Source organism: Homalodisca vitripennis, chromosome 5, assembly GCF_021130785.1.
Source record: "Homalodisca vitripennis isolate AUS2020 chromosome 5, UT_GWSS_2.1, whole genome shotgun sequence".
NCBI classification, from domain to species: domain Eukaryota; kingdom Metazoa; phylum Arthropoda; class Insecta; order Hemiptera; family Cicadellidae; genus Homalodisca; species Homalodisca vitripennis.
The window spans coordinates 62,733,023-62,746,983 of record NC_060211.1 but is presented as its reverse complement, the minus strand read 5'-3'; positions in this window follow the sequence as shown (position 1 = coordinate 62,746,983).

Sequence of the window (13,961 nt, the reverse complement as noted above, 5' to 3'; positions counted from 1 at the left end):
GAGAGAGCGAAGTAAGAGAACTGCATTGCGTCTATATTAGACTCACGCGCGTAACATTCCAAGTTAACAATGTGTTACCGAACGTCTTGAATGTGACTCAATCACCCTCTCGAGACCGCTACCCTCACTGTGATCGCACCCCTTGCACCCGGGGTTAAAGCCAGTTACCAGCTCTTAGTATCCATCGTAGCCATGTGTAAGTCGTTCCTCATTCACGGTTTATAAATGACTTATTTTATGCATTTACATATATTACACCGTGTTTCATTATTCAAAGAGCTTCTTCGTTCATTTTAATGTAGTATTATAATTGAATTAATATTCATAGTCCTTCGCATTTTATAGTTTACTCATAAGTTGTTATTAATGCCAAAAGCCTCTAGTTTCTAAAGAAAACTTCTTTATCATGATTCTTTTTCATTACTGATAAATTAATATCCTTTTTACTTCATAACTGACCATGAAATAAAATTGAGGTTAGTTGAAGATGTATTAAAAATTAGCTGAACATATATAATAATTAGAAGACTCTTGTATTAAAAATTAGCTGAACATATATAATAATTAGAAGACTCTTGGAGCAATTTGAAAAACTTATAAATATTACTAAATGTAAAACATACATTTCCAATTTATTTATCTTTCGGACGAGGCCTTTCGAATCCAAAGGTTTCATCATCAGGCGACCCCAAAAATAAATATTTACATAATTTTTATCACAATTAAAATACCATATGGTGTAAATATGTAAATACAAAGATTTAGGAAATATTTCAGCCAGTATGAAAAATTAGATATGGCTACAGTAAAAAATGTTTGAATTAATTGAAAAGAGAGAAGACTGGATTTTCAATAGGGCCCTCTTTATTGTTTATATGTTTTTATTTATTTATGCTTATGCGTAGTGTTTTCCAAGCATTTAAGTTCATTGGTTTTGTTACTTCTTTTATTAATTTTTGATTTTTAATTGATGTTCTGTGTCCTGATTCGATGCAGTGCTTGGCTGCAGCAGATTTTTCAATTCTTCCATATTTTGTGTGCGATAAATGCTAAATAATGAATAGTTATTCGATTTTCAACCTGAAGGATAAAGTTGTTGGAGTTACATTTTCATAAATACCAGTTGGAATAAAAGTGCAGTATTATAAGTACGAATAATTGTGAGGAGTTCCAGTCCTTACGACCAAAGTTAGGAGGCATTATTTAAAACACCCGCCAACACAGCATTTGTGTCGGAGCTCGTCGACCCCAGAAGAGCCCCTTCTGTTGACCGACGCGGACGGTAAGGGGGAGCCAGGGTGGATTTTTTAAAGTTGCTGAGGGCATTAATCAACCGTAATTCATTAAGAGGGAAAAATCAGGGAAACATTTTGTTCCCGGACAGTAATGAATAAAGGGGATTTTTCATTAGTGGATTTGTTTGAGGATAAATGTTGATCCTGTATTATGTGAGTTATAAATAGTGTCATTAGTTGTTTATGCCATACGAGATTACCATTTATAACAAAGATGCTTTGAAAATAATGCATTTTTTATTTTTAATATTCTTATTTAACCAGAGTAAGCATTTGCTTGTGTCTGAGCTAAATATAATCCATTACGAGCTTATGAGTAGTAGGAAAACTGTTACGATAAAAGTAAAACATCTTTTAAATGTAGTTCCTAAATTGGTAGTTGTTTTATTTATTCGATTACACCATTTTGCTGCACATATGTTTTAATATCCTTTAGGTTCCATTAATCAAAGATAGTTGTTTGTTGTTGTAAACAGATTCTGTTCTATATTAGAGTTAAATTGCTTTTCATGAACTTCTTCTATTCTCTACATAGTACAATGAAAATGTTAGTTTGATAATCACATTCCAAGAATTTTGTAAACCCTGCATTGACTTGATTTAGCCGTAAATGCAGTAGTTTGACTTTTGTGTTTTATTTTTCATGATAAAGAAACACAGTTAAAATTGTTTTAGTGTATTTTATTAATTTTACTGCGTGCTAATATTTAATAAGTATTCTATAATGTTTTAATTAGATACAAAATCTCATATTTATCGTGGTTGAATTGAAGTATCATATTTAAATTTATACAATATTTTTCATATTTTATTTCATTTTTGTATAATTTTTTCTTTATATACAACATTTATTGTTAAAAGGTAAATTATTATTATTTTTTTGCATGAATCTACAAGCACGCACCTAAATTACTTTATGCGCTGTCAATTTTCATAATTTTATGTTTATAAGCTATTGGAAAATAAAACTTATTTGAGCATAAGTTTGATTAATCAAAAACCAAGATTTTATTGAAGTTTTGTATTCGTGTGTATAATTTTTTTAGCGTTTAACTGTAGATATTCTGATCCATCTTCATTCCAAAAATTACTACAACTTCAACAGAACTCCTTTAAAACTAATTAGCTCGAGAAAATTGGCTCTGAATAGCATCTCAACTGCTATTAAGTCCACCACTTTGAAGACGATATCGTTGTGCTGGGAGGCAGCAGCAAAATGATGTACAGTCCCGGAGGGCCATTAAAAACCGAGGCGTGAGCCGCGACCTGCTAACGGCTCTAAGGGCATCTGGTAATTGCCTTCTCAGCTTGGGGACTGAAGGCATCCATCGAGCATGGTAGTAAAAATAAATTTTGAGTCAACGGGAAGGTAATATTAGGCATATTTCAAGCAAACATTTAATTTATTATAAAGAGCTGCCGATCTCTTAAAGATAGTAATAGTTGAAAAACAAGTATATATTAATATACTTGTTTTTCAACTATTAAAATTAAAATATTTTTCTAGCAGCTCGCTGACCATGACCTCAAGGGTGACCGTCTCATCTACTCAACATTTATGTACAGTTTTTAATTTCAAAATTTGTTGAACCGCCATGTGTTACCATGGTTACAGTTGTACGACTATTCAAGTCCCACACAGAATCGACATTGGTGCTATATAAAATTGATTTAATATGCTGTACCAAGGCCACACTAGAATCCCAGGCCGCGCTTGCTCATGTTGTGACGTCACAGTAAGGGGCGGGCGAGCAGCGCTCGTCTCGTAAGAATAGCATTGGCCGCCAGGACTCACCGTGAAACTTATCAATATTTCAGCATAACCGGTGAAGGTAGTTATCCTATCTCAGGAGTATCCCTTTACCACAAAATACTTCATCATAGTACATAAATATTTAATTCATTTGGAATTATTAGGTAAATGAATTTAAGCAATACAAAAGTTATTCTTATTATAAAAGTTACTATTTATTGGCTTAACTCATTAATCTTTCTTTTTTACATTTGCCACGCTCCTTTTCAACAATTTTTTTTCCCTTGTTTGTTTGCTATAGTTATTTAAAAGAATATTAGTAAAGATATTTATGCACTTTTTTTACATAAATCAAAGAACTAACAGAACAAGTTTTACATGGAAAAATGTATGAGTCGCTAAGGTGATCTAACATTAAATTGTTCAAAACTTTTCTCTGTTGTTTTAACATTAGAAACATTTTTTCATACCTGTCGCTTACAACAAGTTTAAAGAGTTTAAGACAATCAGTTAAAATATTTACAACTAAACTAGATGGGTACTTCAAACTTCCCCTGTCAATGACCTGTAGATAAGAACTGTACACATTGTTGCTAGAGACTAGCTCTTTGTATTCTACAAAGCATTTTTCACATTGTTTACAAGTATTCGATTTTTAGCATTTTGAAACATATGTACCCACCTATGTAAATAAGGCTACTAAGTCATTCTCTGAGATGGCAACATCATTTAATGCTTTAATTACATCTTCAAAATCAATATCATTAAAATCAAAACTATCACTTTCTTCAACAAGGTCTTGGTTAGTAAAAAATAAATCTTTGATCTCAAATATCTTATTAGAAGCTGATACAACCTTTACTAGGCTGACAGCTTTCAATTATTTTTCTGCCTCAAAAACTTGTACAACAGAAATATTGTAGCATCCTCCACACATTTGTCTGTACTGCCCAAACCTCGCTTCTAAGTTATCTGTTTGAAATTTACCTATTAGTACATATTTATACTTAAAACTATTTAATAAGTACTTAATTACAACTATTATAGTCTTTACACTGTGAACCAAGGCAGTTTGAGTGTCCAAAGTGTTTGCCATTTCGTTTCCTTCTATTACCCCGTTTCCTCCCCTTGAACTGGCAAGCTGTCCCATGCTTCTAACCACTCAACAAACTTCATTAAATATAACACACGCTTTCATCCGTCAACGTTTACACTGGATTTCAAAACTTATCATTAAACCTCACACCTTTGAAGGGGTTCTTTACGTTAACAATCTTTCCACCACGTAAGAATTATCTCTAAAAAAACATTGTTGTGCCAAAAAAATGCATTATTGTTATTTTGAGTAGCATGGTGCTTTAGAGCAGCTATGTTCATCAAACAGTTTCACACATAAATCTACGTTTTGTCTCTCAATATTAGTTGGAAATAAAACTTTTTTTGTTAATGATGGGGCTGTTTTAACAACATTACGTTCTTCTAATTTTTTAATAATTTTTAGATGTGAAACACTTGCAAAATGAGTATTTTTACTATCATAAAAGTCAGGGAAGATAAATGATTGATTACTGTCTGATTGGTTCAGCCAGTTGTTTCTTATACATTTTAAAAAGGTGAACAGTGTCAAACATAACAACAATTTCCTGTTGTTTGTTATAAGGATTGAAAAAAAACTACTCTTAAGTGTTCCACCACAAAGCTTTGTAAACATAGTTTCTGTTAACACCATTGTTGTCGGAAATAATTGTTAACACTATATACCCAACATCAGTTAACATTTTCAATACTTGTAAAATTAGACTATACAAATAATCACTGGTTAAATGTCTACAGGGAAATAACCCTACAATATCTTTATTGTGTGAAAGTAGTGAGCTTATCATAAATGACTGAATGGTTGTTGCTAATCCAATAGAGTTTTTGGTTTTGATTATGAGCTAGTCCTTCCAATTTACCATCTGTATAGCTCATTTCTGGTTTTACATAAATTTCTTCAATAAGTAAGCTACATACATTTTCATTTTCTTTCATACAGGATTAATTTTTTTTAGATATCTAATATGAGTAGTATCTATTCCAGAGCTACCAGTTCCTAAGTTTGAGGTAAAAGATTGCAAGCATCGTGGATGGGGCATAGTCAAAACTTTGGCATCTCTAATCTTTTTGTATGCAGCTGGAAAACAAAAGAATAACGTTGCAAACCAAATTAAGGAAGACGTACAATATGAAATTTTAACTGAAGCTGTTAATTTAATTTGTTCATTAAAGAAAGTTAACTTTTCTGCAACATTAGTGTCTGTTGTTTCTTCTAACATCCCATCCAACAAACTGCTTATACATTCTACTTTGTCTGATTTTGGTATGTCTATTACTTCAGAGGATAGCTTTTTAATTATATTTCTTAGCTTGGACCAACTGTCAATTTTTAAGTTCTGTGAAAACGTTCGCAAATAACTACTATTCTTGATCAAGTTATTATTTTTAACTAAATAAAAGGACAAGTCGTCTTTAATGTTTAAGGACAATGTAACTGTAGGGTAAATATTGTCTTTAATGGAAACTAAAAATAAAAATAGTTGGTTGTTGTCCTGTTGAGAATATACATTGTTAAGTTCTAAGTTACACATCTTACTGTAATTATTTGTGAGACAGCTGAATGAGTCAATTGTGTCCCGCCGTTCTTCCTCTTGGATTTGTTTTTGGTGTCGCTCTTCTGCTTCCCTTCTTCTTTCTTCTGGGATCCTTCCTCTCAGCCGGCAGATCCTTTCCAATGTAGTTAGGCAAGTTTTCAAAAATTGTTGGAACCGCATCGTTCCTTAGCTTTAGCCTATATCCCGCTTACTGTTAAAATGGTGCCGTCAGGTCGAGTTACAATGTCTTCCTTTATTATATATCGCTCGTCAAAATGTTTAATGCACACGCGGTAGTTGGACGAAACCTCATAACTATCTCTGTGAATCGCTCTTAGCCACGTACGGAATGTCTCAGGATCTTTCGGAAATGAAAAAAACATTAACAAATGGCTTAACATAATTGCTTTTACACTCTGGAACGCAACATTTACTTGGCATATTTAAACAAGGCTCGACAAAATCCCCAACACACACACACACACACACACACACTCACACACACACACACACACACACACACACACACACACACACACACACACACACACACACACACACACACACACACACACACATACACACACACACACAGTATCCCCAAACAGATGTGTCCTGTAGTCAACAAACGGTCACAATTGACTGGTGTCAATGACAAGTGAAAGTAAGTAAAAGTATGAGGGTGCGAAACGCCGAGATGGTTGAGCCGGAGCCCGCCCCTTACCGTGACGTCACGCAGCCAGCGGCAGGGCAGCAGCGAGGCCTGGGATTCTAGTGTGAGTGTGGCCTTGGCTGTACCGTAAAAGTTGTTAATTTAGGCACAATGAGCTTTTAATATAAATGAGCTGAGCGTTAGCGAAGCCTAGCACTCAGGGAATGGAGAAATATCATTTCTGTATCTATGTTTGTCTACCTTTCCTTTCTGCACGATATCTCATCTGATCTATAAACTAAAAATTGTGCATGAAGCTCCATTTCTATGTGAGGAACACTAAGTTCGATTATGGCTCAAGTTTCTTCATGATATTTGGCTGATCGTTAACGAATATTTTTATATTGGTCTTATGATTGCAACGAGAAAATAGCAGAATAAATAGATTTATAAACAAACTTAGTAAAACAAGAGACTTTAACATGTGATATTTTTATTCATAGAGTAAAAGTGAAAAACATTTTAGATTCGGTGAGAAGATTTAATTTCTGTGCACTCTTCTTACTACGTGGTTCACCGAAGCTTTTATTATTTAAACATATGGAACTTAACTTATAAGCAAAAATGTGAATGTGGGATATAGGAAAACTTCTTAAGACAAATTCCTACTGTATTATTTCAATTCTGCATGAAACTTCATTTCTACATAGACAAGGATGAGTTCTATAATGGTGCATGTGGAATAAATTGGATACATTTTGGTGGAATGCTATTAAAGTCTGTCTCTTAGCAGACGGACACAAATCTCTTTTGTCTGCCAGAAGTGTTATAAAAATGTCCTTTTGTAAATGGCTCTATGTTTGTCTATCTGACCGCAGGACATCACGAGAATACAATGAGCTATATATTAGAAAATTTCCAAGCGACTTCAGTGAAGCCTGTTACGCGACACATAGTGTAGTGAGATACATGTGGGAGAGTTACATTTACCATTATCCAAACTTGATCACACTGAACACTATCCGATTTAGCCTAAATACAGTATTGGAGAACATTGTAAAGATATCGTCAAGCACTGGTATAACTAGTTACAACCTTATATTCTTTTAAGTTTCAAGTGGTAGATCGCTTTATACAACCTTAACACCGTCCAGAAAAGCTCTGGGAAAGTTCTCTATCCTTCCTACCAGAACCTAAGTAGCAGTTTATTTAAGCAGCCTCAAATCTGTCTCAGGTATCAGCAGTCCGAGAGTGGGGTCTGACGACTTCCCCCTACCCCCTGCTCGTCACGTCTCCTCCAAGATGCACCGCGACACTTCCCAGAAGCACGAGCACGGCGTCACATTCATGTTTGCCGCTTGGGGACAGCTCACCGACCATGACCTCACCCTCGCGGCCGAGACTAAGGGTAATCGTCTTATCTGTTCAATGTTAGACCAGTGCAGTCCTTTTTCCAAATTTGTTGAACCACCATGTGTTGAAGTTGCACGACTACTCAAGCCTCAAACAGGGTCGACAGTGGAGCTAAAACTATTTTTGAAGAACTGTAATATTGAAAATTTCAGTCTCCTTTCTTCTCAACTTATTCAAAAATTATACTGTAGTCATTTATAATTTTTCATACTGGCTGAAATATTTCCAAAATTTGTGTATTTGATTATTTACACCATATTGTCTTTTAATATTACTTGCAATAAAATTGATATAAATATTTATTTGTGAAATCGCCTGATGGTGAAACCTTTGGTTTCTATTGGCCTCATCAAAAAACCACATTGAAAAGTATTGTTTTATTAAAATTTAATACTATTTAAAGTTTTTTTCCAATTGCTCCAAGAGTCTTCAACTGTAACGTTATAAGTGTAGATTGGTTGAATTTACAAACAACAAATTATTTGACGGTTATCTTATTATAAGTTGTTTATGTGTATGCGGTTAGGTATATTGGCATAGTCTGCCAATTACCACAATAGATATGGACCTCAAAATTCCATCATGCACTTTAGTAATTAAATGTTAAAATTTATTATTTAACAATAACACATTTGTGAAATCCATTAATTTAATAATTAATATTGAATTTCGGCTAGATTTTATGCTGAATTTTCTGTATACAAGGAATTGAATTTAAACATTTTCATTGTATTATAAGGTATTTACATTTAATTTTTCCTTCAAATGTTCAAAATTCTTTGCCAATGAACAAAGGTATTAATATAGTCGAGCAGTATTAATGAAACCATGCTCTTATAGAACTTTTTGCATCACTACTATAGAAATGTATAGGATTAACCAGAATTAAATAATCAAGGGTAAATTAAGACCACAGGAAGGTGTCGATAGAGTGGTGATTCTATTGTGTATTGTATTTTTTTAATTTTCAAGAACGTGTAGGATGATTTATTTTCTCAAATAAAATGAAATGAAATAGAAAATGCTTTATTTATTTAGGCAAACTTAGGCCCACATGGCTCTTTCTTATTCTTAGCCTGCGAAAAAATTTAACAAATTAAATTAAATATTACTCTATGAATTTAAAAAATAACTAAATTTAAATTACATATATAAATTAATTTATTTTAATAGATAAATGAATATTTACAACAAAATAATAATAAACAAACTACTTCCGTATATCTTAAAAACATTTTATATATTTTTCATATACGCATACACCTACACTTGTTATTATAACTAATTATTTCTAATAAATCCTAACTTTGATTTCCACACAATGTCACATTCATCACTCTGCCAGTATCATGCTCACAGCATCTCAGACCTGCCCTGCCTCGGCTAACCTCTTAAGATACATATCTTTGGGTTTCGCCACAAACCTGGAACGGCTGTCGATGGAAGTAATTGTTTGGGGAAGGGCATTTCACAACCTACTAGCAATTACATGCAATGACTTATCAAACACTGCAGTCCTGTGCTGAGGAACTCTCAAAATGTACGAGCCAGAGCGAGTGCTTCATACACTTCCACTAGACACTGACTTAAAATATTCAGAGAAATATCTTTGAAAACCACATTGTAATACTGAATGAACTAGTTTTAGTTTTAATACATTTTTGCTCTTTTAATTTTAGAATATTATGACTAAATATATCATGACGTAATGTGCTGCTCCCGTCTCACATCGTAAAAGTAACTTATACAATTATAGTTTTGAGTTCTTTGCAGCTTCTCACTAAGTACTATGGTCATATCATTGATCACGGAATGATAGATAATTTGTCAAACGTAGATATAAAAGCAATTAAAAAGTAATAAATGCGATCTTTTCGACACATTTCTTATGGTGAAGGTGATCTTTTTTATATTGTCCACTATCGCACAGTGCTGTTTTTAAGCAATGAAAATTATCCCTGATGAGCATCTTTTAAGCATAATAAGGCTTAAAAGAGAAACAACGTCTCTGAACTAAAGCTCCTAAACAGTATAAACTGTACGAATTGTTAATGGAAGTGAATGTCCAATCAGTATACTTCTTGCGTGTGATTTTGTTCAGGGAAATCAAACCACCCCCTCCTTACAAACTTTACAATTTATGTCACCTTGCCCTCCACAAGATGTTTTGATCCTCGGGCGTAACTCGCACAAAATTTATTTGTGATTTACGCATTAAGAATTACTTTTCTGTGACATTCAACGTTGAAATTTAGCTACATTAATCTTGTTTTGATTTACTCATATAGTAGAGCCTTAAGATTAAGATAGTCATAACGTAAAAAAGTACTGATTTTTGAGTTTTATCAAACTCGAACAATGTTATAAGAGCATTAATATGCAAAGGAAATATGTCACGAGAGTCACAAGATCTCAAGAGAACACACGATCAGAGTGCGATCCGACGTTTAGCACTAGTATTACCATTAATGGGACCTAGCACAACACTGGCTAATTCTATTGCCTGTCGAAGTTTTTAACCTCAATGAAGCGTCCAGTTTTTGATGTCTTGAAGAAAAGATCATGTTTTTTTTTATAATACTAAATTGTCCAATTTTCTCCCAATGTCTGATACACCAAAATAGTTAAACATTCAATTAATAGTTGAATATAAAAATGTTGCGGCATTAGACTCATTTTTTGTATGTTGGATAAAAATGCCAAATCCATATCAAAGCCCATTTCATTTTATTAAAAATATTATAACTTTGCACATTAGTAAGTGATAAAAAACCTATTTTTTCTGTAATCTACTAATCTAAACACCACTCAAAGAATAGATGCAGGTATCATAAACATTGAGTGTTATAGGTTAGGTTATCTCAATAAAGCTTGTTTTGACAAATATAAACCGTGTACCCTCAAGGAACCCCACACGTGGTGAGTGCATCGTATTTAATTCTCTACATTCTATTTTAACGAAACTATTTTTTTATAACCACGGAGTAAAAAATTGGTAGGTATAATATAAATTATTGAAAATATTTTTAGTATCTGTTGTACTTCTTATTTATATAGATTTATACTATAGATGTGTCATAAACATGTTCACACGTTTCATATTTTGCACAAGCTATGATTATTTAGAGATTCCTCACTCAATGCAATACTAAGGCTGACTTAACTGACACAGATTTGATTGAGATAAGCACCACTTAATTCGGTTTCCTTTGAGACAGGAATTATCACAAAATTCAATTTCTTAACAGAATGCTGTAGAGATACCTTAAAGAATAATTTCGTTGACTAGATGGATTTTTTAGATGTCCTAGCACTACAACAAGGGGTTTACGTTATGCCCTGCTGGGTAACCTCGCGAAGTCTGTGAAGGATGCAAGATAAATTACATAGATCGAGTGTTCTTCCAAAGACAATAATTTCCTTCGATTATGTAAGGACATATCTCTTTTTTTGTACTAATTAAAGTGACGAAATACTTTGAGAGCTTTGGCACCTATCCTGGAGCGGCAAGACAAGATATAATGTTCAAAGAAGGATTTCTTCCAGTAATCTTTAGAGAAATTCATTGGTTGGCTTCCAGTGTTTATTTTGGCGGTGATATGAAATTTGCCCTGGAGAACGTTTACAGAGATTTATTGCAATGATATGGATACCATAAATAATAATTGAAAATATGTCATTAACAAAATGTTTTTGCACGAGAATACTGTTTAGAGTTGAAAAGGTTTGCTTGATCCATTTTTAAGGGATCTAAATATGTAAAACCCTCATTCTAATAAACTGTGAACCATAAAGAACAAAACTCATTACTTTGTTTTAGGTTTGTTATTGACGATGGAAGATTTGAAGGGATAACAGGATTTCGGACATTTTCCATCGTTATAGGTTATAAAAGGTATAACACAATGTTTCGAGGATTGAAATCTATCCTCTTCATCAGGTGTGGGAGGTATTAATACAAAAAAAATAACGGCTAGCATGTGCTAGTGTGATGTGTGTTTGTTATCCTCGTACTTGTGATTTGTGCTCGGGACTTGCTTGCATCCTGTGAAGTGACAACGTCTGGACTGGACTTCAAGCTGCTTTTGGGTATATTTGAACTCTTTTCTTTCCCTTCTTTACTTCTTTCTCATTATTTTTGTATGTATTAATACCTACCCCACCTCAAGAAGAGCATAAATTCCAATAATCGTCGAAACGTTGTGTTATACCTTTTATAACCTATAACGATGGCAACTGTCCGAAATCCTGTTATCCTTTCAAAACTCATTATATAACAATTACACTCCTGACAAGCGAAGCGAACTGCCATGATTCTTGGACGAAAGTTCCAAGACATTAGAGGGGAGAGGTTGACTCATAATTAGACAGTGATTTTTTATAATCTAGTATTGTCAATTTAAGTAAATAAAATTAACATCTAAATTTAAAAGCTTTAAAGTTTCTGCTTTATTTGTTAGGTTAGCTTAAATAATTGTAAGTAATAAAAAGACTGTAATAAAATGATTAGGTTTCTATGAAAGTAAACAAATTGTTATGATTTTCTGCAATTCCTGCATGCTGTTATTCAAAGATGTGAAGTGTTACTACTTATATTTATAAATATGTTACTTTTCTCACTAAAATACATTAACTATGTAGAGAAATTAAGCCGTGTTTATATTGTACAATGGTGAATACATAATTTAGTAAACTGAACCATTGACTTCAAATCATGCCTTTTGGATTAACTTATTTCATCTGATGCAATTCTAAATGTAAGCATTACAATTGAATGGTAATGTGGAAATCCTCTCTCAATAACGATAGCCATTTTCGCTTTAAACCGAGTTTTAAGGTGGGGAAGAGGTAGTGTTTGCAAAGCTGGTGATAAAAGACGTCACGCAACAAATTAGACATTCCAATAATAGAGCCAGCTATTCCCGGATATGAAACGAAATCCTGAAATCCATTGGATCTGTAAGCATTTCCCAGGGCCACATCCATTTCGCTTAATCGAATCCTGTCACCTTCTATCTGCGAGGTTGGCACTATCGATTCAACATGGCTTTGTTCAATATTAGGGTGGCAGCCCTGCGAATAAATCAGCAGCGCCGAGAAGACGTTTCAAATTATTACCTTCGGCTCGTTTGTCGGGGATAGGGATAAGCCCCAGTGGTCGCACTCATTCATTGTCTCTTAAACCGAGTAAATGATCTCATACTTCATGTCCATGTTGTGTCACAGTGTCGCGTTCACTTTTAAACCTTTCTTTACTGTTCACTTAATATTAAAAATTATAAGGGTTTAAATGCTTTAAGGATCCGAATTAAATTATAGACTATCCTTGGAATATGAGCAATAACAAGAAATGTCGTTAAATCTGGTAAAATCTCCAAAAGGAGATCTTTTGGTATTTTTTGTTGGTAAAAATTTACCCATTGCAAGTCACAATCTTGACGGGATTCCCGGTAGATTTTAGAATTTGATCGAATACGACCCTCAAAACTCGAATCTACCACAATTAAAAAGTTTCTGTATACATTTACTTGTGAACACTGTAATTTCCATAATTGATTGAAACAACACCTGGAATAGAGATAGTACTTATGTACGCTTTCATAAGTTCATTCGTCTATTCTTCAGACAAGTGCATTATCCAAATACATTTTTAATTGGGAGCCTTTCCCATTAAGTGCGCAATACTTATATTTCAATTATTTCACAGCATAGACCAAGAATAAAATGTATATCATAAATAGTAAGCAACATTTATGATATACGATATAATATGATATGATATATGATATATAATGTTTTAAAATATCGCTTGAGAAACTGTTATATCTCGGCTATTATGCATCGTATGGAAATAGCTAAAAGGATTAGAATGATTTGGCCATTTATAACAACTGATGTTTTTAAAACTTATGATTCTAGATGGTTCCCGTAAACGTTTATGGATATTATAATGAAAATCTCAAAGCTTGTGTTTATAAACTTCGTTTGTAACTGATTCCAAAAAAATTCCACATGTTTGGACACCACTGGTCTGCGTGTAACTATTTAAATATGAAATGCTTTGAAGATGAAGGCATTTAAAAAAAATTATAATATCATTTTAATTATAATTACAATCATTAGAGTCGTCATACCACCTTGCATTCAATTAATTATACATTTTCGATTTCTTATTTGGAGATGATAACCACTCATAAACTCTGCCTTAAAACCGACTG